The sequence below is a fragment of the Durio zibethinus genome, chromosome 24, assembly GCF_047325235.1.
Source record: "Durio zibethinus cultivar Kanyao isolate XHJ-2024 chromosome 24, ASM4732523v1, whole genome shotgun sequence".
NCBI classification, from domain to species: Eukaryota; Viridiplantae; Streptophyta; class Magnoliopsida; order Malvales; family Malvaceae; genus Durio; species Durio zibethinus.
Window position 1 is genome coordinate 5,341,999 of NC_143185.1, and position 27,988 is coordinate 5,369,986.

Consider the following 27,988-nt stretch of genomic DNA (forward strand, 5'->3'; position numbering starts at 1 on the left):
AGAGTTGCAGCATTTCTAGCATCTCCTCTAGCTTTTCTTATTTTTGAACGCCTTTCCCTTGTTCTTTTGAGTACTCACTTCTTTTAAAAATTTTTAGAAAATGTTTGCTTTCCACTCTTCTAGAAAATGTTTAGAAAATGTTTTAGGCTTACTTAAAATGTTTTAGACTTACTCAGACAAAACATATAAGAAGGAGATTTTCAGCCTAAGGCCACACAGAGCGTTGGCCTAAGTATCAAGCCATTAGCTGCAATGTCACTCTCCCTTTCCAACTTTACTTCAATTCTTAGTGCCACTACTACTAATTTTACCTGCTATAATTAAATAGTGGATATTGTATGTGGTTTCGTTTCAGTACTCAACAAACTCTCTCAATTTGCTCTAGAAGTAGTTTCTTCCACGGCATTAATTACTCGATCGTTTACTGCAATGGTGCTTGTCAATAGCAAGAAACCAGCAGCAGATCTTTCCAAGTTGCTCATCACCAACCACCTTCATGTTGCGACTTGTCTATTTGTTTACAACGAAAGTGATGGGGATGATGACGATGACGATGATGGAGCTGATGTAGCACCTGCGGCGTAGCTGGACACCTGATGAAGGAAATCAATAATGCATGGCTTCCATGCTAATACATATATCTACATGTTGATATAATTCAATATGTTTGCTTATAACTTGAAATTTGAACACAATTTTTTTGTTTATTTTTACAGAAGGCTATTGTCAGATAAGAAAATGGATTGCGAGATTTAAATCTTTAATCTATTGGCTGCTACCTTTTAAAAGTGAGTATATAAATAAATTTAATTAAGCTCCAGATTAAAATACAAATTTTGACACTCTTCCTTTACAATCAGAGAAAAAAAATTCAGTCATTGTTTGTCTCAGCAAGATTAATATACTGAAAAATGCTAGCTTGAGAAGATTTTAGCCAATTAGCTTCTTTTCAATCTTGTTCAGGTACTAAATGCAGGAAACGAAATTATATTGTACTTTTAATTATTCTTTCTTCAAATGATTATCGCACTACTTCTATGATGGGGGCTTAATTTTATTTTTCTATCCTATGTATTTCTAGACCTAATCAAAGACTTGCTGCAAGCTTCACCTATTGACAGACCTAACATCATGCAGGTAAACCCTTTGCTTGATTGGCGCTTCGTCCCATGAATTTAGGTTAGTTTTAGGTCATCTATGTCCCTGTTAATCTTTGGCAGAGATCTAACGTTTTGCTCACCGGTTTTGGGATTTTCTTCCCATGATGGCAGGTCTAGTTTCGAGTTAGTGAGCAGTTGCCTGCCACTTTATAGATGGCTCAAGGGCAAGTGGCAGACGGCTTGGTGTTTTCTGGTCAACTCCTCATGCAAAGGACTCATTTGTTGTTGAAGAGAAAAGCAAAACCAAATTTGATGAAGATCCAACCAGCTATAGCTTAATAAAAGATGACAGGAGTCATCTTAAGAATAGCCCTTTACCCAAAAACAGTAGCCCTATAAGAGGGGAAAATGTACAAACTCATTCTACACGAAGAAGTATGCCTGATAAATCGCATAAACCTGAAGATTGCCTTTTTAAAGATTTTGAAATAAATTTTTTTAAGGATAAGGATACCACCACTACTTTCAAGACAAAACATTTAATACCTTTGTTGTTGAATTTGATACCAATAAGATCAGTTCTAGAATTAGTGATAAAAAAACTGGAAAAGAAGAAGCATTAATGGCTGAAATAGAGAGGCTGAAAGAAAGGCTAAAGCAATCTAACATGGAGAAGGCTGGGATGACTTCCAAATTCGAAAAGTTATCTGTAATTTGTCGAACTCAGAGGCAGGAAATACAAGAGCTCAAGCAAGCTCTTGCTACTAGAACTCCATCTGCAATTTGTTAAATAGCAAACATTAAACTTAACTTAAAACCTTGCATGCAAGAAGAAAACAAATTATTGTATGTTAGCTTTTTAGGTAAGATGATGATCTAAGAGGGAGCTGAATTGGATCTCTCTAAATTCTTCCCAAATAATAAATTTCAAGATAATTGAATGGAAGATTAAAACAATAAGCACTTCAATGAAAATATGATGCAAATAACAATAAATTTATGAATTTGAAGCAAATATAAACAATTATCAAAGCAAAAATATAGGGATAGAGAAATCAAACATAATAATATATAGAGGTTTGGTCATTTTCCTCAAGGCACCAACGTCATTTCTTCTTGGTTGTCTACATTAAGGCTTCAATTCACTAAATTGAAAAAAATCTTACAAGATACAAACTTATCTTGTACTAAATCCTTATCATTTTCTTAAGGCTTAGATAGCAATTTCTACTCCTACTGAATCCAGATGATACCTCACTTCTTACTTACAAGATAACCCAAATGAATTTTGCAAACTAAAATATCCTTCTAAAGTTGAGTGTTTACCTATTGAAGTACAAATAGATTAATGAATGAAACACAACAATATTTTAGATACAAGAAATACATGAACTTTAAGTTTTATTTTCTCTAAACTCTTGATTTTTTGAGAGATTTTGATGTATTGCTCTTTTGATCTTCTCTCTTTAGCTTCAATGGTGTTGGAAGACTTGTATTTATAGAGGAATTAAAGAGCTAGCCATTGGGGATTGTTTAATTAAGAAAACACTCGTTAGAACCTTGAAAAACTAGCCATTAAAGCTTTTTTGGGCATAAAAGATAGATCTCTTCTTGGAGAGGATCGATTGGTTTCTCTTTAGGAAAGCCCAAATTCACACTTAAAAACATTACCTGATCAATCCCTTTATATAGGGGATAGATCCTATCTAAATGCTGATTAATCCTCTACATAAGGTGATCAATCCCTTCTTGCTTTTTGAAAACCAATTTTCATTTTGTAACAAAAATCATGCAATCCCTTTAAAGATGGGATCAATCCTGTCTTTATGAAACCTTGACCCATCGATCCTATACCATAGGAGATAGATTGGTTTTGCTAAAATCGCAAATTGGAAGCTTTTTAGGTGAAAACCAATCGATCCAATGAAATAGAGAATCGATCCATTGCATGAAGGGATCGATCCTGTTCCTGAGGGGATTGATCCCTTCATTCCATTTTTGCATAAAATGTTTTTGAATCAAGGAAATGAGTTTGTTTAAGTTATAAATAAAATTTTCACTTGATAAAACACTTACAAACATTTTCATTTTGAGTTCAAAACATATTTCTAAGTTTTCCAAATTTTAGTACAGCAAAAATCATTTTGTGAATAATTTTTATATATAGTACAAAGATAATAAACCATAAGGAAAAGTACTAAATAATTCATTTTGCAAAATCACAATCAAGCTTATTTAGTTTAATATTTTGTTATTTTAAAATATGGATCAATTCAAGACTAATAATTTTTTCTTTTTATGATATGGCAAAACTTAAAGATAAATCCGCTTGCTTAAAAAACATTGAAACTCATTTTAGGGTTTTGAAAGCTTTTCAAAAATCATTTTGCAAAAACTCCCCCTTAAACTATGCATACCAAAGCTAAATAAATTCTCCCCTTTAATCAATACATCTTAGTCCAACACAATTTAACAAAAATATGTTGAGCAAACATAATAAATAAGCACAAACATATAAACATGTGTATGTATGTCAAGAATAAACAAATTTGTTCATGTGATATTTCTCACTTTTTGTCACAATAAAAAGGCATGAGCAAATAAAAAAAGATGTATTAGCAAACACTAGACATAAGCAAATATTTATAAAACATTTTCTTCTTTTTTATTTAAGCTCCTTATACTGTTAAAGCTACTATATCAATTGTTATAAGCATACAAAGAAGAAAAATTTATAAATCTTCCCTTTTTTTTTATGATTACAAAAGAAAGAAATTAATTTAAGACATGAGAAAAAATGCATGATACCAATAACATCTAAAGTATTTTGAATACATGTAATTAAGTGATGTTCACAATCAAGTTCAAATACATGTATTCAAATACAATAGCATAAATATATAAATGTATTCAATTTTAAACATTTTAGCACAAAATCATTCATTTAACCTACTCACATGAAATTTATGAGCAAAAGGATAACAAACGATATGCAACCTACTCATAAATCATGTTATTAACAAATGTGCTTTGAACATAAAACATCAATATCAATTAAGCATGCAATTCAAGTACATGCATATTCAAGCTTGTACCAAATGTTAAGAATACTAACTATTAAAAATATATCATCAAGAAGCATACCAATTACTATCACAAAACAATTTATTTTATTTCAAGCAAAATTGTAAAGTTTTTCTTCCTTTGAATTAAAAAAGAAGTGAAATAATTTAAGGCACACAATTTTACATGAAAGATATAAGCAACAAGGATAGGTATACTAAATAAGCATCAATGAAAGTTGAAAAAAAATTCATTAGCAATATATCCAACAACTTTCAAAGATTACAAATATTTAAAGCATATGAAAGATTCACTCAGTTATTCTAATATGATAAAACCAATCTTTCATAAGCATATCTTATTCAAATAAAAATAAAAAACTTATATATATGAAATGAAGCATAAGTACAAATAAGCATTAAGGTTCAAATCGTAAAGATTAAGCAAGCATAATTTTTCTAACATGATGAAAATATAAGCTATACCAAAGAAATAATGAGATCATAATTATTCAAATATATTTTTATTTATTTTAATGCATAGCAATATATTTAATCTAAGCATATGCAAGTAATTAAACATGTATTTATTTCAAACAAAATCACCAAAAGTATATGCAAGAACATTTCAACAAGAACATTTCAAAACATATATAGCAATATACCAAAGATAATACAAATATTTAGACATAATGTGGTATATGCTATTTTAATAATCTTCATCAATGAACATGTTCAAAGAAATCGACCAATTTAACCTATATCCATCTTTAAAGATTCATGCATTAACAAAATATTTATGTATTAACGATATCAATCAAAGCAATCTAGGCATAAATATTAATTAAAGTGCAATGTGTTCACAAATTCAATCACGATATTTCATTTTTGCACATAAACAAAAGCAAGTATGTATATGTATTCATACATCATATCATAAAGTCAATACACTTATCTCTATCTTTGCCAAGCTTTATTATTGTGCTCATTTGGCTTTGAGTACTCCATTTCAAATATTTTGAGCAAATCTTTAAGATAATGAAACTTGATTGATGAAGATGATTTGTTTTGCTTGTTCCATTTGAAATCCCAAAAAAGTAAGCTCATTCATGCTCATTTCAAGTTCTCTTAGCATAGACTTAGAAAAATTTCTTGACAAAAAAATTTTCATTAGTAACATCAAGAAAATCAATTGATAAAAATTATACCAATTGTTAGAAAATGAATTTTACATTCTAAGTCATTATAGGCAAAAAAAATTATGTTCATTAACCACATGTTACCAATAGCAAATGGGAGATATATATATATATATAAAGAAATTTTGTTCATTAAGTACAAGTTACTAATAGCAAAAAGGATATATATATATATATATATATAAACATAAGCTAAAGGCCATGTATCATTTCAAACACCAAAAGCTCAAGGATGGCACAAAATCTAAAGTGCTCAAGCAATGTGCAAAACATAAATCTTTTTAGACCATTTATGAACATAAAGAAGATATATTCAATATTTACATGTATTCAAAAATTCATCAAAGAATATGTCAAAATCAATCTTAGTCCCTGTAGAATTTAAAAACTCAATAAAGACATTTATCATCAAAAATATATTCAAAAGCATAAATCTGTCAACACAAGTCATAGGCCATAATCAATAATGACTTAAGGCAAACATAGGCATGATAAGAAAATTATTCACTTAACTCATGTTTTAAACATGTCAAGTAAAGCTCAATCATTTTCATATAAACACACATACTTGACAAGAACAATAGATGAACTAACAACATAAATCATTTAAAAAACAAGTAGTTCATCAATTCAAAATCCAAATAAAAATTTAAAAGATAAAACATCTAAGCACAAGATCCAAAATATTTCACAAAATTAATAAATCAAGTAAGCACAAAGAATAGATATATTTCCAAAATATTTTTCAAAAACAAGATATAAACATTTCAAGCATTTTAAACCAAAAGTTTTAAGGTCAAGTTTAATTAATGATCATATAAGCATATATCTTAACCAAAAGCATAAATAAACAAAGAATCAATATATATCACTTAAGCTCAAGATGTTTTATCAATTCACCAACATAAGAAATAAATCTTGAATTATTAATTAAAATTAACTATAAAATATATTTCAAGATTATTTCATAAGAAATCAAGAGACAAAATAATTATGTATAACTGAATCAAGTTTAAAGAATTCACAAGATCCAAGCATTTTAAACAAATTAAGCAATTTTAACATCATGATCATATAAGTATGTTCAACAATCATAAATCAATATGCATAAAAATCACAAAAATTATTTCCTTCATTTAAATAAATATATTTATGCAAAATACAATAGGATAAACCACTCAAAGCTTAATAAGTGCAAATTTTTTATTTTTGACAAACTCATATTTACTTGAAAAGGACCTTCATAAAGCTCAAAATTAATTAAGCTCATTTTTGACCAACTTGAACCATAATAATAAATTTCAAATGATAAAACAAAGTTGTTCAAGTGGTCATTTAGCCTTAGAAACAAGAAAATTAAAAAGTCAATTCTTAAACTTCATCTTTCCTTGAAAAATGCGATTAAAATGGGTAAATATGTTTAAACTCATATTTAAGCTCTTTAAATCATTTGAAAAAGTTTAATGCCTATATATGTTCAAAAACAAAATTTAATCTTTTAAGCTTTAAGCTCCAAAAACCTTTGAAACTTGCATGTAATACTGTGAAATTAAAACTAATGTGAGTTATCAAGTTTTTTTGTTTAAACAAGTTTAGTACATTTAACTCAAGATTTTCAAATTCATTTTATACTTAAAAAACTTGCTAAAATAAATTTTCATATTTTAAATACTTGACTTTTGTAAAAAATCATTTTTCAAAACAAAACTTAAAATTTCAAAATTATTTATCTTTGCATGCTCTCCTTAAGTTTATGCATACATATAAAAACAATTAAGCACATAATTAATTATATTAAACACCAATAATAATTTCACAAAGCATTATATCATCAATATCTAGCATTCATATACACAATCATACTTAAAGCATAAGTTTTAAACGTAAACATATCTCAAGAATATCAATTTTACCAATAACTATCAAAATATCAAGATCATTCATACAATCCCATTATCAAAAGTAGTTATATGGCATAAGCATATGTAATTTCACAAATCTATTAAAGCATTCATGAATTCACCTAAAAATATTTTTCAAGCAAAAAAGTATCAAACACAATAATAAGCATCACAATTATGCACTTAAGAACAAAAATAAATGCATACTCAATTAAGCTTATATTTTTCAACATATATCAAACAAGATTGACATATTCAAGATATATCAACAAAACATATACCAATAACCATTAAGCACTCAATGTTCAACAAGAATAGTCAACCAATTTCATATTTACTTCAAATAAAAGTTTAGAGGTTACTCATTTTCAATGTTTGTCTAGAGTTCCATTTTTCAAAATCACATTATAGCTCTTGCTTTTAACACACTTATAAGAGACATTTTCATTTTATTTTTGGTACCCAAATTGCTTTAGGTGCTTGAAAGTTAGTCACAATATCTCTTTTTTCTTTTAGAATCCATACTTGCCTAATTCTAAATGAACATTTCTCTTTATAATACAAGTATATGTAGTACAACCTTGAAAATGATAAAACTTACATTTGATCATTTTAGTACTTAAATAATTCTTTAAAAGCTTTGATTTTTTGTTCATCAATTCATCAACTTTCTTTTGCAAATCAAATTTTCTTTCTCTAAAAATTCATTTCTATTTTGAAAGGTTTCAAAATCTTTTTTCACTTTTTCATTTTCTTTTTACAAACATTTTTTGCGTTCGTTAAAAATTTATTTTCAATATTCAATTTTGAAATCATTTTTTTATATTTCATTCTCATTGACTCAAATTTCATAATTAACTTATCAAAAGCATCTTGTAATTCATCAAAAGTATATGAAGTTGAATCAATTGAGTTTGAGGTTACTTTGGGCTTTTCCAGAGCCATGAGACATGATGCATTTCGATTGGATTATTGTCTTTCATGTAGTTCATCTAACTTCTTTTATATCTCATTTGAAGTGAAGCAATGTGAGATCAAATTGAAGTTGTAAGTATCTAAAGCTTCATAAAGAATGTACTTATACTTTACATTATCTATTATTTACTTCACATATTTTGCATCATTGGAAAAAGTTCTAAGCCGTTTTTCAATTACATTTCATGTCTAAAATCTTGAGTTATTATGAACACTTTCATCATTATTCTCTGTTTACAAAACCCATATTTATCGAATATAAGAGCTTTAAGGACTTCATCACAATCTTGAAACTTAAATTGAGCCATAAGATCTTTACTCAAAGTAATTAAACCTACAAAAAGATATCAAAGTTCTAATACCAATTGTTAGTTTTTTAAGTGAGATAGTGATCCAAAAAGAGATAAATTTGATCTTTTTAAATTTTTTTCCAAATAATAGATTTCAAGATAATTGAATGAAAGATTAAAACAATAAGTCATTCAGTGAAAATATATGCAAATAACAATAAATTTATGAACTTGAAAAAAATATAAACAATAGTCAAAGTAAAGAGATAGGGATAGAGAAATCAAAGATAATGATTTATAGAGGTTTGATCATTCTCCACAAGGTACCTATGTCTTCTTTTCTTAGTTGTCCACACCAAGATTTCAATCCACTAAATTAAAAAAAACTCTTAAAAGATACAAACATATCTTACACTAAATCTCTATATTTTTCTTAAGGTTTGATAGCAACTCTTACAAAACCAAAAGGATGCCTCACCTCTTACAAGATAATCCAAATGAATTTTGCAAACTAAATTACCCCTCTAAGGTTGAGTGTTTGCCTATTGAAGTACAAAAAGATTGATGAATGAAACACAACAATATTTTGGATACAAGAAATACAAAAGATATAAACTTTAAGCTTTATTTTTTCTAAACTCTTGATTTCTTGAGAGATTTTGATCTATTGCTCTTTTAAGCTTCTGTCTTTAGCTTCAATAATGTTTGAAGACTTATATTTATAGAGAAATTAAAGAGCTAGCTGTTGGGGATTGTTTGATTGAGAAAATACTCATTAAAAGCTTGAAAAACTAGCCGTTGAAACGTTTCTTAACATAAGGGATCAATTGGTTCATTTTTAAGAAAGCCTAAATTCATGCTTAAAAACACTATCCAATCGATTGCTTTAGTAGGAAATTGATCCTATCTAAAGGGTGGTTGATCTCATATATAAGGTGATCGATCCCTTCTTGCATTTTGAAAATCATTTTTTATTTTGTAACAAAAATCAATCGATCCTTTTAAAAAGAGGATTGATCATGTCTTTATGAATCCTAACCAATCGATTTTATACTATAAGGGATCGATTGGTTTTGCTAAAATCTCAACTTGGAAGCTTTTAAGGTGAAAAATCAATTGATCCAATGAAGCAAATGATCAATCCATTGCATATAGGGATTGATTTTGTCCCTGAAAAGATCGATCATTTCCTTCCATTTTTGCATAAAATGTTTTTGAATCATGAAAAGAAGTTTGTTTAAGTTCTAAATCAATTTTTCACTTGATAAAACACTTACCAATATTTCATTTCGAGTTCAAAACATACTTCTAAGTTTTGTAAATTTTAGCACACCAAAAATCATTTTGTAAACAATTTTTGTATTTAGTACAAAGATAATAAACCATAAGAACATATACTAAATAATTCATTTTACAAAATTAGAATCAAGCTTTTTTAACTTAATGTTTTATCATTTCAAAATAAGGATCAATTCAAGATTAACATTGTAAATAGTTAAAATAAAAAATAAAATCAAACAAAAAAATAAAACCAACATCAACAACTTAACACAATAAAAATTTATTTTAAAATTGCTCAAACCTCAACTTTAATCTTCATAGTAAGGACTCTTAAATGACCTCAAAATCAACAGGCTTCTACAAATCATGAAATTAAGAATAATATAAGAACAAAACTATAAAAATAAGATAAAAACTTGATAAAACAAAAATAATAACTATACCAAACCATCAATAACAAAGTGTAAAAATCACATAACAAACCATTAATAAATTTTTTTTTTAGATTGATAATTATCAAACAGACCAATCACAAATGCTAAAAATATATTGCATAATTTGGCCAATGTAAAAAACCAAATATATTACAGGATAAATTTGTTGAATCATGTAAAAAACAACAGATGTGATAACTCAAATCTAATTTCCAACATGTAACATTGATAATGCACTATTAATTATCTTGTCTTCATCCATTTAATTCTACTTCTACTTCTATCTCTTTAGTTTTGAGCAACATTAAAATTTACCTAATAATGTTCCATTCTATAAACCACATACTTTTCTCTCTAACTGTTATTTCACACCTTACTTCCTTTTAGATTCACAAAAAACACTATACAACAACTGATAAAAATTTTTTAAAAAAATAATTATGTCTTTACTCTTAACAATAATCAATTTGTGTCAGATCTTCCACAAACACCAAACTCCAATAGATATGTCTCTTATCTCATAGAATCAACTGGTTATAGGACAGATGAAAGTAGAGACCAAAGAGAAATACCATTATATTTTGAAAGTGTGCATGTAATGCTAGATTGCTTTTGACTTTTGACGAACAACATTATTAACTAATGTCTCTTACTTCCCTTTTTAACATGACCATCTTACTTCTAAAAAATCAATTACAAAAAATAAATCAAAAAGAGAAATCTTACATGAAGAATAAAGTATTGTTTTGTAGCTAAAAACATTATATCTACTATCTTTATATTATTATCACACACCACTAATTTGTTGTTTAGAATAGTAACAAACTATGAAATAAAGCTTTTTTTTTTGTTTGAATAATTTCAAAAGATAAAAAAAAAAAAAAAAACATTATCAAAGAAAACTAACCTATAAAACAAAAACAACATAAACCATGAAAAACTCTATAAAGAAATGCATCACACATATATCCCTTTTAACAATAAAATTCAACTCTAAACAACTTTTCTAAACTCAAATACATATCATAAATCAATTTTTCCATCAAGAACTCCCTCGACAATCATAGTAATAGAAACAAATTAAAACTATAACATTTAACATACTATCTATCAAAACAAACTATACAACTCTGTTATACACTAATTAATAAAACCAAAACAAAAATATTAGCAGATTAACATGTCCTAAAAAGAAAAAAAATCAAACAAAGAATAACAACAACAACAACAATAACTTAATACAATATAACTATATTTTGCATTAAATTATAAAATCACAATAAAAAGAAAAGAAGATTAACATGCACTCAAAAGTAAAATAAAAAAAAATTAAACCTCAACTTCAATCTTCAAAGCAAAGATTTTGGAATGATCTCAAGATCAACAAATTTTTACAAATCATAAAACCATAAATAAAATGAGAACAAAACTGCAAAAATAAAAATAAAAACCATATAAAACAAAAACTTGATAAAAAAAAAAAACCACTTCAATTCTATCAATTACAAAAATAAAATACCAAACCTACATAATTAGCAAAATAATTTCAGTAAAATACATCTCACAATCAACAAACAAAACAATAATTAATATTGAACATGAGTTACATAATATTCTCCACAGAAAAAACAAAATATACTCAATACAAATTGATTTAATAATGCAAACAATCAAATACTCACCAATTTACAAATGATGATCAAAACACGATGAAATTCAAGAAAAACATAAAACCTTTTATAACAAAAAATGACTTACATGCAATCAAATAATAATTTAAAAAACATAAAACAAATACCAATAAAAAAAAGGAGAAAATCCACTAATTTTGAATATCAAGAACTTAAATTTCAATAGTAAAATAAAGATTGATAAAAACAGTGATAAAGCTACAACCACCATCAACAAATTCAAAGTCAAAACCCATAAAACAATAAGTATAAAATTGATACACTTAATAAATTCACAACCGACAATTCGTAACCCAAATAAGAAAAACATAGCTTACTAAAAAAGAATGCCATGCATAAAAAAAAAAAGACAATCGAAACACAAAACTAACATCTAGAAAAATTCATCACCATAAAAATACTATAACCCCAATGAACAACATTCATAGAGAAAAATAACAATCTCAAAACAATAACAGCAAATCATTAATAAAAAACAAACCACCCAACAAAAAAAAAGAAAAAACAGAAACAAAAGAGAAGAAAAACAACAAAAACTTACCTCAACAAAGAAAACAAAGAAAAAGAAAATATATTGAAAAAATAAAGAAAAAGAAAAGCAAAAAATAAAGAAAAAACACACTCGCATGTTTAAAAACAAGATTCATCCCAAAATTAACCGTCCAATATTTTTTTATTACATTGCTGACTTGGATAATAAAAAAAATTAAAAGGATTACTTTTGTTGCAAGAAATAAAATGTAAAAATCACTCATGCAATCCAATAAATAAATTGAGACACATATTGAGCAGCAACAACAACTTTTACAGGCTTTGCCTCAAGTTCTACTAGAGCTTTCGCTTCTTAGAAGCAGAATTACATTAGGTTGGACGTTACCTTTTATAATAACTTTTTGCACCTTTAAATTTACTTCATATAATTCCATGCCTAATAAGTGTTTTATGACAAAATATAAATATTAATTATCAAACCAATGAAAAAAAAAAAAAAACAATTGAATATGGATTATGTTATGTCTAGTAAAAAGTGAAAAAATAGAATTTGAGTAGAATTTTTCACTTAATTCTAAAAAAAGCTAATCATTGACTAATTTGTTAAAAAAAGAGAAAAAATATCTATAATTATTATTCCAAAGAAAAGAAAGATGACGAACATAAAGTTTTTAGCTAATGTTGAGCATTAAAGTTAATAAGAAAAGAACAAAGATAAAAAAGGAAGGGTTGAAATACATCTTTTATTTTTTTTCAAAACTCTATTCATAGTTCCAACATTACCTTGGCATGATATACCAACCTTGAGAATAATAGTCTACAAGCAATCAAAATGAATAAATGGCTAATATCATCGAAGAAAAATTAGCAAAATTGTGTTTAACAACTAAAAATTACAATAGAGTTAAGAGAAAACAAAGGATTTGATGTTCTTTAAAATTTGAAATAGATTATCCAAACTATTCATAAAAAGCAAGTCATGCCAAAAAATCGTCAACTTGAATGTAGAAACACAAAAGGCTCGGGCAAACAATTATCCACTTAATAGTTCAAGACTTTAAATACATAAATATATTTTATATTATATTTAAGATCTTAACATATTTTATTAATAATCTCTTGTTCATTTTTTATCCTAAATGCATATAAAATTTTTTCAAAGTTAAGCTCATCGCTAACAAGTTCACCAACATCTGACTTTGACGAGTAAAAAAGACATGTATAAGTAAACTCAACAGCATTTTCTTAATTTAATTGTAGTTATGTACATAGCATACAAAGATGAAAATTTAAACTAGTTGAAGCTAGATTTTCCCTTACTTGTTTATTTTATTTATAGAAAATAAATACCCATGTGTAGATTCTCTTAAGAGAAACTTCATTTCATAGTAAAAGATCCATCAACTTTAATTATTAAATACTTACTTACATGACATGAAGCATTCATTCCTATAGATTTTATTTCGAAACCTTTCGTATCACTATATAATATTGACAACCTCGGTAATAATAAACAAAAAAGAATGAAAAAAAAAACATCAATAGTTCATTATGACAACCAAAATATTCTTTAAAAAGACAAAATGCAAAATTGAACTTATATTGCAGTAAATTTTAACTTGAATGTCCAATTTTGATCTTTAATTTTTTAGATCATAATAAAAAAAGATTCTCAGAATATATAACCTAAAATATGAAAATTTGTAAAAATTAAAAAATAAAGTTATATTTTCCATTATTACCTGCTTCAACTTTTGAATTTTATTGGCAACTCAATCATTGATTCATTTAATTCCTAAAACACTCGATAAAATTGAAAGTTAGAAACTTAAATGAATCAAATCAAATGCATTTTTTGTTAGAATAAAAGAAGTAAATGATAAATTAAATATAGTAAAAAAAATTCCAAAACTTAACGTAATTTTTGAACCAACTATAGTGATATTCTCCTTCTATCGAATGAGTAAACAAAAATTTAATTAATTTTTCTAGTCAAAATTCAAACTTCCATAAAGGAAACAACAAAAAAATAATCCACTTGTTTTAGTTATTATTAGTAGTAACTAATAACATCACTATTTGCACTGTATTTTTCATTTTTTTTTTTGAACAAGAAGGAAAAGTTTTTAATTTTAACTAGTAGTACTTGATTCTAAAATGATGATAGAATAATGAAGGTTGCAGGCAGTGCTCACGAGAATCAACACAACTACTAAAGTGGCATATAAAAATGAGAAAGGTTTCCACTACTTGGTTTCCAGTGCTCATCTTCAAGTTTTGGCTTGCTGTCCCTCTCTCGATTTGTGGTTTATTCCATAAAGGAAACAAAAAAAAAAGATATTTAATTATAAGTCAAAATTTCAAAAAAATAGAAACAGAAAAAAAATATGAACAAACAAAATATAGTACCTGTTACAAAACACCCACTCATCTTATCCTTTTATCTCTCTCTTTCTCCTTGCCTCTTAATTTAGTCATTTAGTGCTGATTACAGCTTTCAGTGACGTTCGTTGGTGATTTTTTCTCTCTTGCACTGCTTCTATTATTTCTCGTTGCTTTCATTTTCATTTTTTTTTTCACAATCCTTTACCTCTAAAAGCTTCTGGATAGCTTTAATATTGATTTTATTTCATCAACAATGAAATCATAAAATAAAAAAAAAAAGCTTTTAGAAAAACTTTAGTTTTTTCTTCCTAAATTTATCCTTCAAATTTTTTTATGACATTGAAAATGTGTTTTGCAAATCTACTTTAGGGACAACGTTTATTTATTTTATAAATATTTCAAATCATTCTTAAATTGAAGATTTTTTTTTCTAAATATTTAAATCTTGGAAAAAGGAGAATGAGGTTATTAGGAAAAAAAAAACTATTTCCTTTTCAAGCTAAATAGGCTACCAAAAACATTTAACTATTTTATTGATTAATAGGGTTGAGATGGGAAATAAGGGGACCAAAGGTTTTTCAATAGATTTATATGGGCTTTTAGGCATATTTTTTGCCCTTTCAGGGCTTCATGGGCTTTTAGCAACCAACCATTAGCTTTTTCTATCAACTTTAGTGTTTGATATCGGTGATTATTTCAGAATTAGATCACTATGTTAGGTAAGTACTCTATAATGTTATGTAACAGTGATCTTGGATCATGTTGAGTGATCATATAACTACCTTGGATGATGATTTAATTCCTATGCAAAAAGGTGGTAAAAGATATAGAGTAGAGGAAAAATAAAGCAAAAAATGAAGAAACTAATTTGTTATTACATAAATTGGCTCACACTGAAAATGAGTTTCATTTCATTTATTTATAAGCTTCAAAATACAAAAATTTGTCTAATTACTACACAAGTTGTTTGCCTAACAATATGAATCACCACACACGTATCCATCACGCTAGCTAACCAATAAAATAATTACAAAAATGATGGCATAAGTTGCAATAGAAATACCATACTTAATTGCTTCAACTACTAATGGTGGGAAATTTTTATCACAAAGGTAAAATGATATGTAAATTAAAAACTTACTTTCTCTTAAAATTGTTATTATTTTCTATTATAATTTTTTTATATTTTCAAACTTTTATTCATTACAACAAATTCAAAAATAATTGGCATGTTTTTTTTTTTTTTAACATTTTATATAATTTATTTTTTTAATATTTTATTATGAATTTAACATATTAAATTTATTTTCTAATTCAAATTTTTTTTACATAATTTATATTATAAAAATTAATAAACCTATTAATAAATGTATTTATTAATTTAATAATTTAATTATATTTTTATAAAATAAATAAAATATTACTAATATTTTACAAAGATCGCGGACTGATAAAGTGAGAGAAAAGCAGTAAAGCACAGTGAAGACATGTTTATAAGTCACACTTTCTCAATTGTTTTTGAAAGACCAGAATTAAGGTCTAACCAAACATGGCTCTATTGTTTTATCTCTTTTTCTTGATCTCCCATTTTACGACTTTGAAAACGTGAATTTTAAAAATTTCTTTGTTAATCTATAGGTTGGAAGGGTTTGCATATAAGGTACTTCAATGGTACTCACGCCAAATGAAAGGTTGGTTTGTTGCAGATGCTGATACTATCTCACTTAAAAGTTGGGACCAGGTAGGTTTTCATACATAGAAATTTGAGGTTTTATTTGAAGTGTTTTGAGTTTTTGTAGTTCATTTCTTAGCGTTCTTTAACAAACTTATTCATTGAGGCACCAAAAATTAAATATATTGCAGATGTTTGCAGACAATAAGAACTCAGATGCGAAATGGAGGTTTAGAATATTATTGAACTGTTGAACATATTGAGGGTTCAATATCTTTGTACTCAATGGATAAAAATCTTTCAATAAAATTTAGGGATAGGTCCTAAGTTTAACTTGCCTTACCCCTTTTTGCTTTTTTTTTTGTTTTTATTTTTTGACAAATTCATACTTGTTTTGAATCATGTTTATGTCCCTATACTCATTTTCTAAAATTTTCAATCAACTATCAAGATTGAAATATGTAATCTTGCATTACGAGCATTAGTAGATTCATAAATGTGGTAAGTGTGCACAAATGCTGGTAGTTAGAATTTTCTTTTCTATTTCATACTATTCCTTGCAAATACCAGCATCCACTTAATACACACATACACAAATATATAAACATATATTAAGGTAATGTTTGGTGCATAAGATGATGTATAAGATAGGACAATAATCATCTTATATCATGTTTGATTTTTATCTAAAAAAAAAAAAGATAGGATTGCAAGGAGGATTAATCATCCTCTTGATATAAGATGATTCAATCCTCCCAAAGTGAAGAAGATTATTTTTAATCTATATGATTGAAGTTAAATGTCCTATTATATCCTTAAAAATTACATCAATAATTTAAATTGTAACAATTTTGAGGAAAGATAATTTTGCTCAATAAATAAATTATCACATCGTAATCCTTGTATACATTAAACACAAGATTGACATTATTTAATCTAATCCTATTCATAATATCATTTTATCCTATCCTTTATAATCTCGTGTATCAAATATACCCTAATATATGAACTTATTTCTTGTTTATCATCTATGCCCATTTATAAGCTGGTTTGACCAACTCCACATCTACTTAGACTCTTTCAAATGTGTTGGACTCTTATCCAACACAGTAACATTTCTTCTTCACTCTTCAGAATTTTGTGTAAAATCCATTTTTCTCTTATCTCACATTGGCATTGGATTTAATAATTAAGAAATAAGCTATTGAACAATTATTTAATTCTCTTGACTACACAAAGAGTCCCATTTAGCTACTAAAAGTCTAACGTGATTGTGTCTGTTATACGTTATTGGGAAGTCACATTTGATCTGTTGATCATGATTCCTATCAGGCATCATGAAATTATCTAGCAAATGGTCATCTATAATTACATACAATTAAAATGCTAAGAAAATTAGTAAAAATTACATTAAGAATTGCTACTTGAGGTATTCAACTAAGAATTTTATTTTGTGAAATTTTCATATCGTGTTCTAACTGTTGGGAAAAACAACACCCACACGCAGCAACCACACACAAAATAGTAAGCTCAAATCAAGAATAAGAACACACGAATATATTTAGTTTGGCCCAACTCAAAATAGCCTACTCTAAACACAATCCACTAACAAATAAATATTTACAACTATGAAACTTTTAGAATGAGAAAAGTCTCATAAAACTCCTTACTCAAAACTTAACCCAAAAACCCAATTACACCCTTTAATAACCTACTCACTTAGCTATTGTCTTGGTGTCTAACTCTCTAAGATTACCAAACCAAAAACCAAAACATCATATTTATAAATATGAAACCCCTTATACCTTTACTAAACTCCAGATATGGGATACAAGATAAACTCAAACTTACTTAACTTTCGATGTGAGATTCTGAGATTTAAGGCAAATCCTAACAAATCCTCCTTTGACTTGAATCTCCAAACACTTCAATAATATCTGTAAAGCTAACACGCTTACCTTTCTTCTTTTCTTTCATCACAGGCATCTCGACAACTGAGTCTCCATCAAACATGTACAAATTATTATTGACCCTATTCTCTTGTAGAATCACACTACCATTCTTATATACTTTTAACCAATCATTACTACTATAATATGTGTACCTTCGAGAATCTAACTCACCTAAAGCAATCAAATTATAGTGATAACTTGGTACATATCTTACATGACGAAGTGTCCTAATAACACCATTGTGAGATCTAAGGCGAACACTTTCAATGCCTTGAATCTGTACCTTTTTTTTGTTAGCAACCATAATATCTCCATACTTTTCATTCTCATTCCACTTCACAAAACAACTCCTATCATTACAAACATGAACTGTAGTAGTTGAATCTAAAATCCAACTTTTATCACTTTTCAAAATTTGAGTCTCATTAACACAAGTTGTCAAAGCAACATCATCATCATCAAACACGATAGCAGCAATATCACCTTTTTCTTCATCTATTTTTTTCTCATCATTCACCCTTTTAAAAGCAATCATATCCCTTCTCAGCTTCTTGCCGCGCACTTGGATATGTCATTTCTTACCATAATAATAACATTCTATATCACTGTAATCTCTATCTCTTGACTTGGATCTCCCTTTTGATCCATCAATCTTCTTTTGAGTCTTCCTTCGATCAAAACCCTCTACAGCTAGTATACTTTCCCTAGGTGATGAGTTTTCAGCTCTTATAAACCTTTTATTCTCACGTAATAGGGTAGTCACATCATCCAACTTCAAAGTAGATCTGCCTACTAACACAGTCTGAACTATAGGCCCATAAGACTTGGGCAAAGATGACAGCAAAATTAAAGCCTTCTCTTCATTTTTTAACTCACCAACAGAAATCGCTAGCAATTGAGAAACCAATCTATTAAACTCATTCAGGTGATTATGAAAACTCATACCTTCTTCTATCTTCAGAGAATACAGATCCATCTTCAAACATAATCTATTAATCAATAACTTTGAAGCATAAATACCTTCAAGCTTATCCCATAAACTCTTCAGAGTATTTTCAGTCAACACACTGTATTTTACCTCTGGAGCTAACGCCAATCTAATAGTACTAACAACTTTTTTTTGAATCCTATTCTAGTTAATGTCAGATATTCTCTCAAGCTTACTATTCTCTAATGCCTGATCCAATCCTCGTTGTACTAACAGATCTTGAATCGTACTTTGTCATAACATAAAATTACTCTTTCCATCAAATAACAGAATCTCAAACTTAAGAATAGGCATACCAGACATACCTTCTTTAGATATCTTCAAACATTGCTTCACGATCTCTTGGGCCTACGAACCTTAAACCTCAAACCTCGCTTTGATACCACTTGTTAGAAAAAATAACACCCGCACGTAACAACGACACACAAAATAGTAAGCTCAAATCAAGAATAAGAACACACGAATATATTTGGTTCGACCTAACTCAAAATGGCCTACTCTAAACACAATCCACTAAAAAATAAATCTTTACAACTGTGAGACTTTTAGAATGAGAAAAGTTTCTTAAAATTCCTTACTCAAAACTTAACACAAAAACCCAATTACATCATTTAATAGCTTACTCGCTTACCTATTCTTTTGGTGTCTAACTCTCTGAGATTACCAAACCAAAAACCAAAACATCATATTTATAAATATAAAATCCCTTATACCTCTACTAAACTCCCGATATGGGATATAAGACAAACTCAAACTCACTTAACTTTCGATGTGAGATTCTGAGATTCAAGACAAATCCTAACACTAACCTTTGCATAAGATTTCCTTAAGTTGCTTAATTATGATACTTCTTAACTACATTCTTTAACTTCTTTCCTTTTTTTTGCTTTACTTAATATATAGAGTTGCACTTTCTTCTTCCAATTTTCTCTTTTTGTTTTTTATCTGTAGGAAGAATCATTACCCAGTCATCTCGGGCTATCTTTTTGTTATAAACACTCTTACTAAAGGTTTTGACATCTGCTTGAGCCATAGGTAATTTCACTTGAGTAATTAGTTCATGAGTTTGTATGCCTTGTAGCATAGAGGTGACTTTTACTTGCTAATGTCTATTGTTGTAATGTAATTTATCCTTAACGTTACAAAAATAGTGAGGCGTCATAATGTAGTAAAGGTTACTGCAAAAGATGAAACTACATTTGTGGTAGATAATGTTGTCATTGCTATTTCTCTAAGTGTTCTAAAAGCCAAGAGCATCGAGTTTGAGCCAAGGCTTCCAGAGTGTAAGGAAGCAGCAATTAATGACCTTGGAGTGGGGATTGAGAACAAAATAGCATTGCACTTTGACAAGGTGTTTTGCCCTAATGTGGAGTTTTTGAGAGTTGTTACCGAGACAACTTATGATTACAGTTACTTTCTAAACCTTCACAAGGTCACTAGTCATTCTATCCTTCTGTATATGCCTGCTAGGTAACTTGCCCGAGACATTGATAAAATGTCTGATGAAGCTGCTGTGAATTTTGCTTTTATGTAACTGAGAAAGATCCTTCAAAGGCATCTGCCCTAGTAAGTTAAATTTTCATAGATATATTTTGTTCTAAATTTTGTAGGATGCTTTGTCTAAGAACTGACATGTGGGATACTTGAAAATGTATAAACTGTATTTATCTATGTCAGTTTCTTGCACCAATAATTATAGATGCTTTATTAAGTTAAAACTTTAACATTATGATGAGATAAAATAGTTTTTTGCTTTCTTCTTTTAAGCATGTATTCATATGGAGCCACTGAATGTGTAAATTTAATTATGATATAGTCAATTATGATATTTTTGAAGTTACAAATCATTTTTATTCAGATTCTGCACTTCACCTTGGGCTTCTAATAAAAGTGAGTAAATTTTACTGTTTCATGAACCTACAGATTCAATATCTTGTTTCACGATGAGGCATAGACATGAATATAGTTGGCTCATATCGCTATGATACTGTAGGCAAGCCTTATGATCTATATGATAAGTTAAGGATTCCAGTGGATAACCTATTCTTTGTGTGGGAGGCAACAAGTATAAGCTACACAAGGTCTATTCATGGTGCATTTTTAATCGGACAGATGGCTGCTGAGGACTGTCAGATGCGTTTACTAGAATGATATGAAGAGTTGGACTTATTCTAGCCAATCATGGGCAAAGAAGCATCATTATCTGATCCACTTTTAATCTCCCACATGTAATTACGTTGGTTCAAAAGTATGTATTTATGGATGTTGGCTAGGGATCGACTGACACATTAATCTTAATTTTCATTGATGTTTCTAGGGAAGTTATGGAAAGCCCACTTTTCTCCATCAATGAGCATTGGTTCGATGTGTATAGTCTTCACCACCTATATGTATTTATATCCGAATGTATTTATATCCTAATTAATCTAGTGGTGTAATAGTAGTAAAGTGAGGCTAGAATGGCATATGCCTTTCTCAAAGTCAAATATGTTTTCTGCATGTTGTTAGTGTGAAGAACACTGTCAAACTGGTGAAGTAATCATTTTAGTAAATAAAGAAACAATTTCTTTCCCTTGTGCTTTTCTCTATTTATATACTTACAATTTCAAACATAATATTGTGGCATCACGCACAAAAATGACATCATATGAAAATGATATACAAAATTTAAAGTTTTCATAAAAATTATGTGAATTTGACAAAAAAAAATGTTATGTTTGACGTGTTTACATAAATTTAATATAATAAATTTTGATCTTATTTGGTGTATAAAATGATAGATAGAATAGAATGATAATTATTTTATATTATGTTGGATTTGTATCTAAATGAAAGGATAGAATTATAAAGAGGATTAATCATTCTTTTAGTATAGGATGATTCAATCCTTCCAAAGTGGAAATGGTTATTTTTAATCCATGAAATCGAACTTACATGTATTATTATATCCTTAAAAATTACATCAATAAGTTAAATTGTATAAACTTTGAAGAAAGATAATTATTACCAATAAATAAATTATTTTATTCTAATTTTTACACACATCAAACACAATATAGGATGACATTATTTAATCTAATCTTATTCATAATATCATCTTATCTTATTCTATCATAATCTTGTATCTCAAATACATTTTTTGTGTTTGAGATATTTTATCAACTATAGAAATTGTTTAGGATAACAGCTTGAAGTAAATCAAGATAAAGAGTGTTTGGAAAAGTGATGGAGTCTATTATCATCGAATTTTGTCATGTTTTAGTCATAAGTAATATTTAATTGTTTTTTTCTATCATAACATATAAGTTTGAAAACTTAATTGCTAGACACAAAAATAGGAGTTGCCACCAATATTGTTTGTTTAGATGTTATTGGCTACCCAACTAAATTTGTACCATTTTAAAAAGAAATCTCAAGTTTAATTCAGATATTTTTAAAAGGTAAATTCTAGACATTGAAATCAAAACTAAGTTTAAGAGTACGATTACACATAAAAAAAGATTATAGCACCTTTACAACGCCTATTCAAATAATGGTACCAGTTGATTTCATATTATTCAAGCCTTAAAACATATTCATAATTTTATCGAATAAATCTAATATTGAAAATTAATCTTAAAATTACTCCAATAGTTTGATAGCAAATTAAAAAAAAAAATTTACCTCAAGAGTATTCATAGACACTAGAATCTCACTCTAAAAAAGCTCTATCGTCATATTAATTAATGTGTTTTCAATAAATTAATTTTTTTTAAAATCAATAAAAGCTTCCAATAATTTAGTAAGATTTTATTTTGATGCATATCCTTCAATAGTTTTGTAGATTTTTTATTAAAAAATTTATTTATGAATTTATTTAAGAAAATCATTAAATCTTACAATATTTTTTTCAATAGTTTCGTAGGACTGAAACAAATCATTAAACCCTTCAATAGTTTAGTAAGATTTAATTTGAGATTTAAATCTTTCAATAGTTTGGTAGGATTTGTTTCAAAAAATATATTTTTTATTAATTTATTTAAAAAATTCATTAAACCTTTCCAATAATTTAATAAGGTTTAATTTGATATTTAAATCCTCTAATAGTTTGATAGAATTTTAAAAACTTAATATACTATTTTATTTAAACTTTAAATGAAAAAAACAAATAAATAAATATATAAAAAAACCAAAAAAAGTTGTCTCGGCTCGACTTAGGGAGACGGCTTGGCTAGACTTTAGACTCAAAAGGTGGCTTGAAGGCTCGGCTTTAACAACTCAGCTTCATGGCTCAATTAAAATTAGTTTTTTTATTTTCGAGTCTAATGCATGAGTTCCAAGTCTAGTCAACAAAACACGCAGATCCTCCCTGTTTAATGAAATAGCACATTTTACTTGGTTTATTTAAAACAAAAAATTTTTGTTTTTCCTCATTCCTTCCTATTTCTTTATCTTTCTTATCTTTTTATTCTCTTATTCTCTCTCTATAAAATTAACCTAAAAAATCAATAACATAAGAACACTGGCCACTGTGTTCTTCAAAATTCCCAGGACATGGTGATGCTCTGTCATGTCACAATAGTATGCACCGTAAATCATTCATCGGTGACATAAAAAACTCATAAATTTTCAAAATGAGTCCTTTCGGCCTATTCTTTCACATGCTCTAGATGGTTCCTCCAAGAACTTGCTGGATTTTTATAAATCTTAGCCCAAAGTTTCAACAGTCAAACATCCAAACAACCCACACTATTTCGATGGCCTTCAAATTTGGGTATGTTTCTCATTTCCTTCGAATCCTTCTCATCACCAAACTTGAAGATTTAATTCTCTCTAAAACACTTTGGACATAAAATCTAATGAAGAAAGTCATTTCTTTTTTGTTTTCCTATGTTGAGTTTTTTTTTTCCTTTGTTGTTATGTAGATCTCTAGTTGGTGACCTTGGACTATTGGTGGTAGCAATGATTGTCGTTGAAGCTTGAGGATGGCTCTGGTCTTAGTAATAATAGTAAATGGTTTTTTTTTTTTTTAATTTTCTTTGTTTTGAGATCTAATTATGGATTGCAGTTAAGGCTAGGTCTTTGATTGTGCTTGTCTTTTTTTTTTTGGATTGCTATCTAATTTTGGTTGCATGCATTGATGAAATTGCTAGGTATGGATTTTTAATGGATGATGACTTGTTAGCTAATTGTGATTTTTTTCTTATATTATTTATTGCTCTTACCGATTATGATAAGGGCATAGATTTTGACTAAGTTTTAGTTGTTATAAGATTGTGGATGATTGTTACTCAGGTGGTTATGTCAGGGTGGCCTTTTGTGTGCAAATGGTGGAGTTAGCTTAAGCATAAGAAGGTCATGAAAAAAGGGTTGTTAGTTTTGGGAAAGGGTATGGCAGTGGAAAATTAGGGTCAATTTAGGGTGAATTCTATGTTTCTAGATGTTAGTGGGTGATGGTGATGGTTGTGGGTATTATCGACTAGTGGACTTTAGGTCATCGATAATTGCCTATTTTATGTTGACTAGTAATGGTTGAAATAGCCAGTCTTGAGTTTGTGAAGAAATTTAATATTAAACACTACTTAGTGAAGATTAAGCAAATTGATAGCAATAAAAACAGAGGCAAACTTGTGGTGGTTTGAGGATGCCAGTTAGCTAGGAATTAGCCATTGGATGTTGGATCTAGCTCAATTATTTTCTTTCATAAGTGTTACCCCTTTGTGAGATAAGGTTTTAGATTGTTTTTAAAAATTTCATCTAATAAGGGTTTCATCTCAATCATATTTTAATTTAAACTCATCTTCATTTGAGATTTATCATAAAATTTTTGCTTTTGTTTATCTGATCCATTTTTCAAAATCAAATAATAATAACATAAACTAAAATTTACTCAAAGAAAGAAAATTGGGCTTTTGATTTAAGAAGCTCGACACAAACAAATCCATAAGGAAATGGACTAGCTTAAAGCCCACCACAAATTCAAGATCATCAAGACTCAAAACAATTTCAAATGACACCAAACAAAATTAGATGTCTACAGTTACCTTTCTTTACGCACTTTATGTGAAACAAAAATTATGAAAAAACATAAACATCCATTATGTCCATATATGACCCAAAATAGAAACTTAAAGATTCTCCACTAAAATAAAAATTTGTAACTTAAAATTAAAGGTTTCCTAACTTAAAATTCAAAGTTTCACAATTTGAAATTCAAGAATTTCTAACTTGAAATTCAAAGTTTCACATTTTTAAATTCAATGGTTCACAAGATTTCAAAGATTCACAATGTCTTAAAGAACTCAAAGATTCTTAAGAATTCAAAGATTGACAAGATTTCAAAAGTTCACAAAAAATTTGCAAAAATTTAAAGATTCGTAAGATTTTCAGGTTCGCAAGAATTGATTTACAAGATTTTTAGATTTGCAAGATTTCAAAGATCCATAAGAACTCAAAGATTTGCTAAAATTGAATATTTGTAAAATGTTTAGATTTGCAAGAACTCAAAAATTTGCAAAGAATTCAAAGGTTTGCAAATTTTCAAAAATTCACAAAAAAATGAAGATTCGTAACATTTTTAGATTTGTAAAAATTAATATTCACAAGTGAAATTTCAAAACTTCACCGTTGTAAAGATTCATAATTGTAATTTTTTAGAAATTTTCATCCAAAATTCCAAATTCACATGAAAATTCAAATATTCGCATTCAAAAGATTTTTGTTAGTGATTTACATCCAAAAGTCAAAGATTCATATTTGAAAAATTTAGAGATTCATATAAAAATTTTCAAGGCTCACATCCAAAATTTAAAGATTCATATTCGAAAATTTTAAAGGTTCACACCAAAAATTCATAGATTTTCATTTGAAAACCTTGAGAGATTTTACGTCCAAGATTTCAAAGATTCTCATTTGAAAAACTTTAGAGATTTACATTCAAAATTTCAAAGATTCTTATCCAAATAACTTTAGAGATTCACATCTAAATTTTCAAAGATTCTCATTAAAAAAACTTTAGAAATTCACATCCAAAATTTCAAAATTCATATACAAAATTTAAAGATTTGAGGATTCACATTTAAGAGTTTATAGATTCTCATCAGAAAAATCTTATGGCAAAAAAAAACTTCTCTAAACAAATGCTCATTAACTTTAAAATCTTTTCAAAATACATTCCTTATCCATTGTTTAATAACTCAACTAAAAATTCTTTTCAAACAAGCATAACTATTTCTTATCTAGGGATCAAAATCTTATCTTGGAAAATTTTTCTTTTCTAAGGATCAACATCTTCTCGAAAAACTTCCAGAACCTTTTATTAGGTTTAACTTCAAAATCAAAATCAAAATTTCTTATATGTGAAATGATTATCATCAATGCAATGCATATAATGCAAATTTCACTAAAATTAATGCCATGAAATTCCAATTATGGTGATAAGGTTGTCAAAACTCCACTATCTCACATTTTCTTTTTTAGTTTCTTAGCACTAATAGTTTTACAATTAATTTACAAATTTCATAAAACTAATCCACGTTATTTCCATCATCTGGTCATAACTCATAAGTTATATTAACTAATCTATCACTATATTCATCACTTGGTCACCATATTTGCCTTTTCAAATCATTCTCTCAGGTTTCTTTCATTTTTTTTTCATTTTTATTTTGCTCTCATCCTAGATTTATTTTCAAAAGAATACAGGAATCTTTTATGAATATTATCAGTCATTTATATATCGTTATTTCAATTCATGACAAATACAATGCATAACATGTTTCCCCAATTCATCATGAGGATGCAAAAGTGATAGGAATAAGTTAAAATGAAAGAATGGGATAATCAATACAAAAATAAGTTTGATAGAAAAAACAAATAGGCAATAGAACAAACTCAAAGCATACCACTAGGATAAGTGTTTGCATGGCATAACAATATTCAAATAATGAATATTCAGACAAGTTTTAACATTAATCAAAATTCTTTTTTAAAAAGTCATTCCATTGATTTTTGAAATCATTTTAAGTTCATCAAAATTTGCCTTAGTTTTAAAGATCTTCAAAGGAAATTGATCTTTCTTATATTTAATTACCTCTCTAGTTTTCAACTAAAATGTTTTTCTACCTAAATCACATTTTTTAGGTTTTCAATTTGAATCTTTTTTTTTTCACATTTTTTCATTTTTTTCCTTTTTATTTCATTTCACTTAACCCATAATTGATGTCTCTCACACATTTCAAATCAATCTCTAAAACTTGAGAATAAATCATGATATCATTACTTGATCACAAGCTACTTTAGTTCAATATATGATCCTTCAATTCAAGCATTTGTATTTAATCAAAATTGATTTTTAAGGCATTTAATGTAGGCTACAGTGAAAGATCATAAAAAATAACTAAAATAAGCTTAAAATATATGTTTAAAAGGTTCAAACCAAAGGATCATTTCTTAATATGTAAGGCAACTTGGCGCTTCACCCCATTCTTTATCATTTCATTTTTTATTCACACTCTTCATTTTTTTACTATTCTTTTCTAAGTAAAGTTCACTTACAAAATTATTTTTTTCTACCTTACCTTTCAAA

The 27,988-nt window shown here is 27.6% G+C and overlaps 1 pseudogene; it reads left to right on the forward strand.

Moving 5' to 3' along the window:
* The first annotated feature begins 429 nt into the window (after positions 1-429).
* On the forward strand, positions 430-21,944 carry LOC111316334 (polyamine oxidase 2-like; annotated as a pseudogene).
* Positions 21,945-27,988: the final 6,044 nt, after the last annotated feature.